Source organism: Pseudophryne corroboree, unplaced genomic scaffold (genome assembly GCF_028390025.1).
Source record: "Pseudophryne corroboree isolate aPseCor3 unplaced genomic scaffold, aPseCor3.hap2 scaffold_1133, whole genome shotgun sequence".
NCBI lineage: Eukaryota > Metazoa > Chordata > Amphibia > Anura > Myobatrachidae > Pseudophryne > Pseudophryne corroboree.
The window spans coordinates 40,440-53,759 of NW_026967759.1; the positions used below are offsets into that span (position 1 = coordinate 40,440).

The 13,320-nt window shown below is 43.8% G+C and overlaps 1 protein-coding gene across 4 annotated transcripts in view; it reads right to left on the reverse strand.

The window, feature by feature from the left end:
- Positions 1-10,779, reverse strand: part of LOC134989975 (zinc finger protein 84-like) — a 46,322-nt gene extending 35,543 nt beyond the window's left edge. For all 4 annotated transcript variants that reach the window (XM_063950638.1, XM_063950640.1, XM_063950639.1 and 1 more), the window contains exon 1: positions 10,581-10,779. The gene's annotated coding sequence lies outside the window, so the exon portion shown is untranslated. The remainder of the gene's footprint in view (positions 1-10,580) is intronic.
- Between the last annotated feature and the right edge of the window lie 2,541 nt (positions 10,780-13,320).

The window sequence follows — 13,320 nt, forward strand, 5'->3', positions numbered from 1 at the left end:
GCACTGGCATCAACCAGAGAGAATGCAGCTTTCTACAAAGCTGCATCTTCCATGACACCCAGAGCATTACACCCCTGGTAACAAGCATTATACCCCTGCAATGACCATTACACCCAGAGCATTACACCCCCCTGGCAATGAACACGACACCCAGAGCATGAAACCCCTGGCAACATCCTTTACACCAATGGCAACAAGCATGGAACCCAGAGCATGCAACCCCTGGCAATGAACATTCAGCCCCTGGAAATGAGCAGGAGACCCCAGACAATGGGCAAATTAAAAGTAATTTGTAGCCTTACTGTGGGGCATAATGTGTTATGGGGAGTACAGTGTGTGGCGTAATGTGTGAGGGGCATTGCGGTGTGTGGCATAATGTGTGAGGGGCATTGCGGTGTGTGGCATAATGTGTGAGGGGCATTACTATGAGGAGGAGAAATTACAAATAATGTAATGGGCATGAATCAGGATTTTTTTTTTCTTGTGGTGGCCAACGTCTGGGGGTGCAGGTTGCAGAACTGGGGTATAAGGTAGTCTTTTCCTACAATGCCACGTCCCTTACGGTGAGGCCACAAATTTTCATATGGCAATGGGAGGTGGCATCAGAAATGTTTTTGCCAGGGGATAGCAAAATTTATAGCTACATCACTGCACACAAGTCGGATCTCAACACTGAGAGAATCCCAGCAACCATTCAAGTATAGCATTTTTTTCAAAAACATTAGTAGCTCTTCAGGAGGTTTAATTTTTTTGTAAGTAGTTCGCACCCCAATTAAGGTTGGTGACCACTGCCCCAGGTTATACACATTATACACTACTAGGGACTATATACCAATAACATCTATCTCTATATACTGTATATGTATAATATGCACAGTGTTATCATACAGCAGGGACTCTGCCCTAGGTTATACACGATACGTTGGGGACTATATACCAATAACATCTATCTCTATATATACTGTATATGTATAATGTGCAGTGTTATTATACAGCAGGGACTCTGCCCTAGGTTATATACACATGATACGCTGGGGACTATATACCAATAACATCTATCTCTATATATACTGTATATGTATAATGTGCAGTGTTATTATACAGCAGGGACACTGACCTAGTTTATATACATGATACACTAGGGACTATATACCAATAACATCTCTCTCTATATATACTGTATATGTATAATGTGCAGTGTTATTATACAGCAGGGATACTGTCCTAGGTTATATACATGATACGCAGGGGACTATATACCAATAACATCTATCTCTATATATACTGTATATGTATAATGTGCAGTGTTATTATACAGCAGGGACGCTGCCCTAGGTTATATACACATGATACGCTGGGGACTATATACCAATAACATCTATCTCTATATATACTGTATATGTATAATGTGCAGTGTTATTATACAGCAGGGACTCTGTCCTAGGTTATACACTAGGGACTATATACCAATAACATCTCTCTCTATATATACTGTATATGTATAATGTGCACTGTTATTATACAGCAGGGACTCTGTCCTAGGTTATATACATGATACGCTAGGGACTATATACCAATAATATCTATCTCTATATATACTGTATATGTATAATATGCAGTGTTATTATACAGCAGGGACTCTGTCCTAGGTTATACACTAGGGACTATATACCAATAATATCTATCTCTATATATACTGTATATGTATAATGTGCAGTGTTATTATACAGCAGGGACTCTGTCCTAGGTTATATACATGATACGCTGGGTACTATATACCAATAACATCTATCTCTATATACTGTATATGTATAATGTGCAGTGTTATTATACAGCAGGGACTCTGTCCTAGGTTATATACATGATACACTAGGGACTATATACCAATAACATCTATCTCTATATATACTGTATATGTATAATGTGCAGTGATATTATACAGCAGGGACTCTGTCCTAGGTTATATACATGATACACTAGGGACTATATACCAATAACATCTATCTCTATATATACTGTATATGTATAATGTGCAGTGTTATTATACAGCAGGGACTCTGCCCTAGGTTATACACATGATACACTAGGGACTATATACCAATAACATCTCTCTCTATATATACTGTATATGTATAATGTGCAGTGTTATTATACAGCAGGGATACTGTCCTAGGTTATACACATGATACACTAGGGACTATATAACAATAACATCTCTCTCTATATACACTGTATATGTATAATGTGCAGTGTTATTATACAGCAGGGACTCTGTCCTAGGTTATACACATGATACACTAGGGACTATATAGCAATAACATCTCTCTCTATATATACTGTATATGTATAATGTGCAGTGTTATTATACAGCAGGGACTCTGTCCTAGGTTATACACATGATACACTAGGGACTATATACCAATAACCTCTATCTCTATATATACTGTATATGTATAATGTGCGGTGTTATTATACAGCAGGGACTGTCCTAGGTTATACACATGATACACTAGGGACTATATACCAATAACATCTCTCTCTATATATACTGTATATGTATAACGTGCAGTGTTATTATACAGCAGGGACATTGTCCTAGGTTATACACATGATAGGATACAGATATAGCTTTCTCTCCCTATATACACCTATACTACAGATGTAGCCACGCTCATCTATACCGTGATGTATTCACACATGCGCACACATTGCTGCATAGTGTGACCGCGCCGCTGTGATACTGATTGCAGCGGGTGTTAGCTCCATAGGGTAACATGGTGTGCGCATGCGTACGCAGTGGGCACACTTGTCACAACATTACTGCCGCGATACGCAATGATGAGCATGGCTACATCTGTATATATAATATACACCATATATATGCCGGTATATGATGCTACATGTATAAATATAATGAGCGCTGTGTATTACACCGCAGGGTCATTCCCATCCCCCATCCGCCGCTCGCCCACCTTCCATCCAAGGACCTTATTCAATAAGGATTGCAAAATTATCAAATCACAATCCGGCTTATTATGGAGCGGCTGCGGATGAGCAGTGTTTGCATTGCGCACGTGCGAGTAATAATAGTGACAGTAAATGCGTACATATCGTGATCACATGCAGACGCTGTTTGACTGACAGGAAGCCGGCATTTCTGGGTGGAAACCTGCCATTTTCTGGGTGTGTGTGAGAAAACGCAGGCGTGCCCACGATGCTGAAGTTAGCTTCTTATACGAGCTCCAGCTTCTTATTCAAAAAAATTTGTTTTGCAAGGGTTAACTAGTCTTGGGCCACAAATTTGACACCTGAAATCAACAGAGGGTGGTCACTTACATATCACCTACTTGCATTTTGTTTGGGCCCAACGCTGTTTTGGGCATGAAATACACTGGCAAAGTGGGCACACACAGTATATTTTGCCATTTTGAATAAGTAGCTGTAGTTTTACAAGGGTTAACCAGTCTTGGGCCACAAATTTGACCCCTGAAATCAGGAGCATGCAATACAGGCTCTGCGCATAAAGCTTTTCTTAAATTCTGCAATGTAGTCTCTCGGGCCTAGGGGGTAATTCAGACTGCATCACTGCAGCGGCAGGGCTTCCATCGCCTCTGCCTGATTGACAGGCAGAGGCGGTCACGTGGTGGGAAGGGGCATGCCACCGGCTTTAGAACCACGGTCCAGACAACAGAGGCCCGTGTGGACCGTTGGGGGGTGGCCCGAGGCAGCTGCGTGGTGTTACACACATCCTCTGCGACCCGGGATGTGGCGAGTAGCGGACTGCCAGCGTGCAGGAGCTTTGCTGGCGGGGATTACAAAATCATCGACACCGTGCAATGGTTTTGTACCTGTGCGAGGGGGGGGGGGGGCTAGGGCCAGTCATGCGGGGCGGACTAGCCCTGTGCTGGGCGACCACCCGCATGTCAGTACATGATTGTAGATGGGCTACATTTAGCACATCTGTGATTAGATCTTGTCTGGGGACGGTTTCCTCAGACATTCAGTGAATGATGCTGCCCTGTGGCAAATTCGCGTTTGAACCTACGCAGTGGCGGAACAAGACCATGGTGGGCCCAGGTGCAACAAAATGCGTTGCCCCAGCCCCCCCCAAGATCCAAAACATGTGTGTCAAAAAATAGGGCATGGTCTCATTGAGAAGGGGTGTGGGCACACAATAGTACCACCAATTCAAATGATGCCACACAGTAATGCAACCTTATTACATTACACTGATTAAATTACACTGATTTACATTACATTACACTGAACAGTAGTACTCCTTATATACGTTACGCTACACAGTACTGCTACTTATACGCATTACGCCACATAGTAGAGCTCCTTCCACACGTTACGCCACACAGTAGTTCTCCTTATACACATTACAACACACAGTAGTGCCTCTTATACATGTTACGCCACACAGTAGTATTCTTAATATACGTTATACAACACAGTAGTTCTCCTTATACACATTACAACACACAGTAGTGCCTCTTATACATGTTACGCCACACAGTAGTATTCTTAATATACGTTATACCACACAGTAGTGCTCCTGATACACGTTACTCCACCCAGTACTGCTCCTTATACATGTTATGCAACACAGTAGAGCTCCTTATACACGTTACAACACACAGCAATGGTCCTTATACACATTACGCCACACAGTAAAGCTCCTTTTACATGTAACGCCAATATAGTAGGCACTATGGTAAAGTTTTAGGGTTAGGCTGCTGGGGAGGGGGGGGGGGTACTGGGGTGGTGGCTAGGATTAGGCTGTGGGGAGGGGAAAAGGTTAAGGTTAGCTACTAGGGAAAGGTTTAGGGATAATGGGGAAAATACTCACCAGAACACTGCTGAGACATCGCCAATGCAATGTGATCCAGAAAAAGGCACTGCTGTTACCGGTATAAAGTACGAAACTGCTAGATTACAAGGGACTGTTTGTTGACAGTTCTTCATGTCGACATAATGAATGTCAATATGATAACTGTCGGCCAATTGTATCCAACTCCCACAAAAACTCAGGACAATTCCTTTGTACAAGGATACACAAGGCCCATGGAGACAGATATCCACACTATGCATCATGCAGCAGCAGCAGCACATGCACCCTGGGTGACAACACATGACCCTGTGCCTGGCTGCCTTAGCGGGGTCACTCTATGCTGTGCTGTATGTTATATGTCACTGCACAGTCACCATTACTGTTTGCAGAGAGCCCAGATTACTGTAACAACCCCGCCCACCACCTCCCAATCTCCGCCCCATCAATGTAGGCTCCGCCTCTTCGAGGTCCGTGATTCTGAGTTTGCAGGATGAAATGTACAATTAGAAAAATGTATAATAAAATAAACACACAGCTGCCTGACCGCCTTACAAGGAATGCTGCTGCACTACCTCAGATACTCTACAGTTTAGCCGCATGGTCACGTGATGCTCCGGCTCCGGCAGCAAAAAGAAACAGCTGGGCTGCCCGTGAATGAGAGGGGAAGATGGCCCCTTCTCCTTCTCCAGACTCCTCCACTGCATCCTCCTCCCCCTCTGGCCAGACTGCAGCTCTGCACACCAGCTCAGCCTCATTCTGTTTAGGGGAACCGGCGGCTTGCAGCGCGCTGACAGGTGGCATGTAATGAGTCAGTCTGACTCATTGTAGTGCCTCCGGCAGTGGGCTCCTTCATCGTGGAGGGGCCTTGGTGCAGTGCACTGGTTGCACCGCTGCAAGTTCCACCCCTGAACCTACGATAATAGCCCACCAGACCAAAGAATATCCTGAGTTGCGACATACATTTTAGCTTAGGCCATGTGAAGACTGCTTCCACCTTGCTGGGTTGAGGTTTAACTTACCCTTGGCATACAATATACCCCAGATACTTTGCCTCCACAGTTATGATGGCACACTTCTCCAGGTTAGGGATGAAACCCTTGTGCCTGTAGAGACTGTAACACTGCATCCACCTTTGGAAGGTGCGACTGGAACAAACCCACTGTGGTAGAGAAGGCTGTTGTTGCTTTGGCAGCTTCCATCAGAGGAATTTGTCAGTACCCCTTCAGTAAATCTAGCGTAGTTAGATACTGGCTTATTGCTAAGTTTTGTACTAGTTCATCAACCCGGGGCATAGGATAGGAATCAAACCGAGGAACTTTATTTAACTTTCTGAAGTCATTACAGAATCCCACAGATCCAAAAGGCTTGGACTCTAAAAAAAAAAAATGGGATTATTCAATTCACTGTTTGACTACTCTATGACCCCCAAGCGCTGCATCACTTCCAGTTCCCATTTTACTGCTGCCTGTTGGGCCTCAGATATACAATATTGCCTTTGTTTTATCACCCCCCTGAGTGGAGTAACATTGTCATGCTGTATGATTTGAGTTTTCTCCAGGAGGGCAGAGAACACAACCTGGTACTGTGCTACTAAGTTTACCACTTCTTGTTTCTGGCTAGGACTCAAAGTTACTTCAGTAGGCACCTGACATTCTGGGGTTTTCATGGCCCCTAAAGAGGGATGACTGGCACTTTCCAAGGCTTCAACAAATTCACATGATAGACTTTTACCTCTTTCCTTCTACCTTCCTGCCGTACCTAGACACAAGTATCAGTACCTTGTTGCCCCTATTGAGAGTCCGGTTGACAGCAGTAACGCCATGACTGCGTTTTTAATCCTGTTGAGCTCTTACCATATGCTTGGTCAGAAGTGGCGCAATTTGCCTTAAACAGCCATACAATTGGGACACAAACTGAACGATGTTAGGCTCTTGGGACGGGATCAGTACTAAATCCCGCAGGATGGGATCCCGGTGGTCAAAATACAGACGCCGGAACTCCGACCCCACAATCCCGACAGGGGTGGCGAGCAGAACGCAGCCCCTTGCGGGCTCGCTTCGCTCGCCACGCTGCAGGCACGGTGCTTAGCTATGCTCAGCACGCTTTTATATTCTCCCTCTATGGGTGGCGTGGACACCCACGGAGGCAGAACATGTCGGGATTGTGCCGGTCGGGGTTCTGGCGTCGGTATTTCGACTGCCGGGATTCCGTCCGGCGGGATCTTGACCGCATCCCCTTGGGACAATTGCTGCTCCCACCCATCTTTTAATAGATCTAGTATCCCTCTGCGTTGTCTACCATAGAGGAGTTTGAAGGGTCTAAACCCCATACAGTCTCTATATAAATAAAAGGATAATAATAATAATAATAATAATAATAATAATAATAAAAGAGGCTTGGGGTACCTCTCAAACTACCAACATTAGCTAAGGTAAGAGTAGGTCTTAATCTCGCTTCTCCTGTGACACTGCCCTTTTCATCATCTGCATAAGGGTTCTGTTAAAGCATTCAACCAAGCCGTATGTCTGCGGGTGGTATACCAAAATGGTAATTCTATCCACCTTTAACAGGCGACACAGGTATTTCATTAATTTAGACACAAAAGGGGTACCTTAGCTGGTCAGGACCTCTATTGGTATTCCTAGACGGGTATACAGCATCAAGAACTCCTGGACAATAGTGCTAGATTTCATGTTACATAGTGGTATGACCTCCGGGTACCCGGTGGAGTAGTCCACAATCACCAATATATACTGATGCCCATAATCCGATTTTTCTACTGGCCCCATCAGATCTATAAAAATTGGCTCAATAGGCATGGAAATTATAGTCAGGGAAACCAAGGTCGCCCTAAATTCTGTCTGGGGTGCATTCTTTTGGTACACAGGGCATTCCTGACAATATTCTTTTACTGCAGCATGAATGCCTGGACAGGAGAACCATAGCTGGATACGCTGGAGAGTTTTCCTCTCCCCTAAATGGCCACCCCCATAAATGCATGTGAGCTGCACTCAATACCAGCTGCTCGTGTTTTCGGGGAATCAGCAACTGGTCTACCCTTTTACCTTGCAAATAAGTTACAAGGTAAAACAAATTGTTTTTCACATAAAGTAAGGTACACCTTCAGGTGGTAAAGCAGAGTTTACCTTACCATTTACCACTACCAAATTTTAAAAAGTATTAGACAAGTTGCCATCGTTATGTTGATCTCGCCTAAAGTCCTGCAAAGACACTCTTTCGCAAATGGGGGACTAATGTGTCTCAATCTCACTGGCAAGAGAGGGCTTTACAGTCATACAACCTTGGCTTCCAGTAGATCTTGGCCCCTGCGACAGCTTAACCTTTGTCTGTCTGCCAATGTCATGCCAGGTAACAAACTCCTGCAACAGTGGGAAGTCCTAGCCCAGGATTAGTGGATAAGGAGGTTTGGAAGCTACTGTGACTACCATTTTTACTGGTCTTACTTTAATCACCACCGGCAGGTGCACTCATGGGCATTCTTCTATGTCACCAAGTATACATAGCATCTTTACCAGAAGCACAACCTGGCCAGACCCGGGAAGAACCATGTTAGCAGAGATGAAAGACAATTCACTACCAGTATCAACCAAGGCCCAGATATCCCAGCCTTCAATCTGTACCATCAGATGAAACGGTAGTTTCAGCTGGGGAAATAATTCCAGGCACCATACTGAATACAGGTTGTGCTGTTTTCCCTGAGCTGCAATCCACTAGCTCACCCTGCTTTAGGAAGTACCGCTGTGCATGACTGGGCTCTCTGCACTCAAAACATATGACTGGAGACGGGCTGTTTGGTTTAACAATGGGGATCTGGGTATTGGGCTTAGGTACTGGCTGTAACCCTTGCTTGGCTTTATTAAAATTTCCCAGGGTCAGGTACCTCTCAATCACCACTGCTAGCTCCTCAATTGTCTGGGGTCAGCCTGCAAAGGTCCAGTGTTTTACACCACGGTCTAATACCCGTATAGCCTGGTCTAGAGCCATCACTTCCACTACGAAGATTTTTTTTTTTATCTGTAACCAGGTTTTACTCAGTTTGGCCAATCATGCCAGTTTGACAACTGGAGGCTCAGATGGGTTCAGCTTCAACTCATAATATTCTTGGGCTTTGCTGGGACCAGTCACCCCAATCCTGCTGAGTATAGCTTCCTTCAAGCAAAGATAGGAGCTGACTTCAGACAACTTTAACTCAACATAGGCTCTCTATGACTCCCCTGTGCGATAAGGAGCTAATATAACCCTTGATTTCTGGTATCAAATAGGTAGCCCAAGACTAGTTAACCCTTGCAAAACTACAGCTACATATTCAAAATAGTAAATTATAATATGGTGGTTGGGCCAAGCAGAATACAAGTGGGTCATATGTAAGTGACCATCCTCTGTTGATTTCAGGGGTCAAATTTGTGTCCCAAGACTAGTTAGCCCTTGCAAAACTACAGCTACTTATTCAAAATGGCAAAATATGGTGTTTGTGCCCACTTTGCCAGTGTATTTCATGCCCAAAACAGCGTTGGGCCAAGCAAAATACAAGTGGGTCATATGTAAGTGACCACCCTCTGTTGATTTCAGGGGTCAAATTTGTGGACCAAGACTAGTTAACCCTTGCAAAACTACAGCTACTTATTCAAAATAACAAAATATGGTGTGTGTGTGCCCACTTTTGCAGTGTATTTCATGCCCAAAACAGCGTTTGGCCAAGCAAAATACAAGTGGGTCACATGCAAGTGACCACCCTCTGTTAATTTCCGGGGTCAAATTTGTGTCCCAAGAACCCTTGCAAAACTACAGCTACTTATTCAAAATGGCAAAATATGGTGTTTGTGCCCACTTTGCCAGTGTATTTCATGCCCAAAACAGCGTTGGGCCAAGCAAAATACAAGTGGGTCATATGTAAGTGACCACCCTCTGTGGAGTTCAGGTGTCAAATTTGTGACAGAAGACTCATTAACCCTTGCAAAACTGAATGATCTGAATAAGAAGCTGGAGTTCGAATAAGAAGTGAATAAGAAGCTGGAGCTTGAATAAGAAGTGAATAAGAAGCTGCCCGAATAAGAAGCTAACTTCAGCCTCGTGGCATGCCCAGGTGTTTTTAAGGAGGGCACCTGAATTCAGCGATGACCACTTCCAGCCTCTTGTGTCACAAGAATTGTAGCCGACCTTACCTGGCGCAGATAGGAAAAATCTTCCATGTTCCGGTAATTGCGCATGGTTCTGCGATCAGCTGCATATTGCGATGCAGTCACAGTTTCTGCAAAGGGCGTTATTTCTCAATTTCTGGGCGGCAACTATTTGATCGCAGAAACTGCTTTTTATCAGAAATTGCAATCCTTACTGCATAAGGGGCTAAATTCAGACCTGATTGCAACAGCAAAATATTTCTGTAATGGGCAAAATCATCTGCAGTGCAGGTCGGGCAGATGTAACATGTGCAGAGAGAGTTAGATTTGGGTGGGGTGTGTTCAAACTGAATTCTAAATTGCAGTGTAAAAATAAAGCAGCCAGTATTTACCCTGCACAGAAACAGTATAACCCATCCAAATCTAACACTCTCTGCACATGTTACATCTGCCCCACCTACAGTGCACATGGTTTTGCCCATTAGAGATAGATTTTGTTTTTGCGATCAGGTCTGAATTAGGGCCTAGGTCCCAAGTGTGGGGAGCTGGTCACACATACCATATATGGTGCCCACAGATGTCTCTCATACACCAGGCACATCGCTCACCTCACTGCCGGTCACCGTCACCTCCTCTCCCGCCTCCTCCACTGAAATGTGTTGTGTCCAATGTTGCCAACTCTAAATAAAAAACAAGCAGCCGATGTGTGAAAAACAAGGCCAGCACCAGCGTCCTCACTCCTGCTCCTCTCTCCACACACACAGGAAACTTCTCCTCCCCCCTCCTTCCCCTAATCCATGTCCTCCACTCTGAGCTCACACAGAGCCTCTCTCTCACTCCCTGATTGTATTAACTCCTTCAGCTCCTGAAGTGGTGACAGCCCCATAGTAAAGCAGGACAATGCAAGGGTGTGGATCATAGGATCCACAGTGTCTAGGTCGACAATGTTTGGGTCAACCACTATAGGTAGATAGTCACTAGGTCGACAGTGTAACCCTCCCTTATATCTGACAAGGTTACTAATTCTAATAATGTGCCTCCACCCAAGCTATTGCTCTAATAACAGGCTGCCTGGGATGCCTGACTGCTATATGTACATATATATATATATATATATATATATATATATATATATATATAAATCATATATTACCCATATACCTGTTCTTCTTTCCAGCTCTTCCAATCAACCTCCAGCAACAACAGTTGGTAAGTATTATATTTGTAATATTATTTTACACACCTTATTCATATACTAATAAGTAATAACTAGGTTTATGCATACACCCATGTCCTAGCTACCCCACTCTCCAATACAAAACAATTGCATGCAATACACAATACAATATTTGGTGATAACCGCGCTGAATAAGTGACCCGGGTACTCTGAAAAAACCTGAGTTGCGCAAGTTGTGGCCCATAAAGATGATAAACAACAATGTTCTGTTATATTCCAAATATATGAGAGCGTGAAAGTTCCTTTACTGAGTCTGAGGACACTTTAGAAATTCCTGCTTAGATGTGTAACTATGTAATTCTTTATCCTGGTTACCAGTGTAGCCCAAAATAAATGACATTTCTCTGTTCTGAATGTAAAGTTACATTACTCTGTATCCAGTAAGCTGAATGTAGAGAACTGATCTATGTCATGAAGTATAAATACACAGTATATCTCATCCGCTGGCTTAGTACAAAGAACTCTAGATCTCATAACATCCAGATGGGTAACGTGTAGAGATGAGTGGGTTCGGTTCCTCAGAATCCGAACCCGCCCGAAGTTCAGCCTTTTTTGCACGGGTCCGAGCAGACTCGGATCCTCCCGCCTTGCTCGGTTAACCCGAGCGCGCCCGAACGTCATCATCCCGCTGTCAGATTCTCGCGAGACTCGGATTCTATATAAGGAGCCGCGCATCGCCGCCATTTTCACACGTGCATTGAGATTGATAGGGAGAGGACGTGGCTGGCGTCCTCTCCGTTTAGAGACACTTGATTTACTACTAATTTTGGGGAGCATTTGGAGTACTCAGTACAGTGCAGAGATTTGCTGATAGTTAGTGACCACCAGTTTTATTTATTATAATCCGTTCTCTGCCTGAAAAAAAACGATACACAGTCACATACCATATCTGTGCTCAGCCTCAGTGTGCTGCATGATATATCATCTATCTATATCTGACTGTGCAGAGTGCTCACTGCTCACACAGCTTAATTGTGAGGGAGACTGGGGAGCAGTTATAGCAGGAGTACAGTGCACACTTTTGCTGCCAGTGTGACCACCAGTATATTGTCTGCCTGAAAAAGTTAAACACTCCTGTGGTGTTTTTTTTTTTTAATTCTATAAACGCATTCTCCTGACAGTGTCCAGCAGGTCCGTCATTCATTATATTATATAAATATTTACCTACAGTAGTGTTATATATTTTCTTTTTTCATCTCTATCATCTTTATCATCTCTATATTAGCAGACGCAGTACGGTAGTCCACGGCTGTGGCTATCTCTGTGTCGTCAGTGCTCGTCCATAATTGTATACCTACCTACCTGTGGTGGGGTTTTTTTTTTCTATCTTCTTCATACTAGTAGTTTAGGAGTCTGCTGACAGTGTCCACCAGGTCCGTCATTATATTATATACCTACAGTAGTAATATATTTAGTATATTATCTATACTAGCAGACGCAGTACGGTAGTCCACGGCTGTGGCTATCTCTGTGTCGTCAGTGCTCGTCCATAATTGTATACCTACCTACCTGTGGTGGGGTTTTTTTTTTCTATCTTCTTTATACTAGTAGTTTAGGAGTCTGCTGACAGTGTCCACCAGGTCCGTCATTATATTATATACCTACAGTAGTAATATATTTAGTATATTATCTATACTAGCAGACGCAGTACGGTAGTCCACGGCTGTGGCTATATCTGTGTCGTCAGTGCTCGTCCATAATTGTATACCTACCTACTTGTGGTGGGGTTATTTTTCTATCTTCTTCATACTAGTAGTTTAGGAGTCTGCTGACAGTGTCCACCAGGTCCATCATTATATTATATATACCTACAGTAGTTATATATATTTTTTTTTATATAATTAATTATCATCTCTATACTAGCAGACGCAGTACGGTAGGCCACGGCTGTAGCTACCTCTGTGTCGTCAGTCACTCGTCATCCATAAGTATACTATCCATCCATCTCCATTGTATACCTGAGGTGCCTTTTAGTTGTGCGCATTAAAATATGGAGAACAAAAATGTTGAGGTTCAAAAAATAGGGAAAGATCAAGATCCACCTCCACCTCGTGCTGAATCTGCTGCCACTAGTCATGGCCGAGACGATGAAATGCCATCAACGTTGTCTG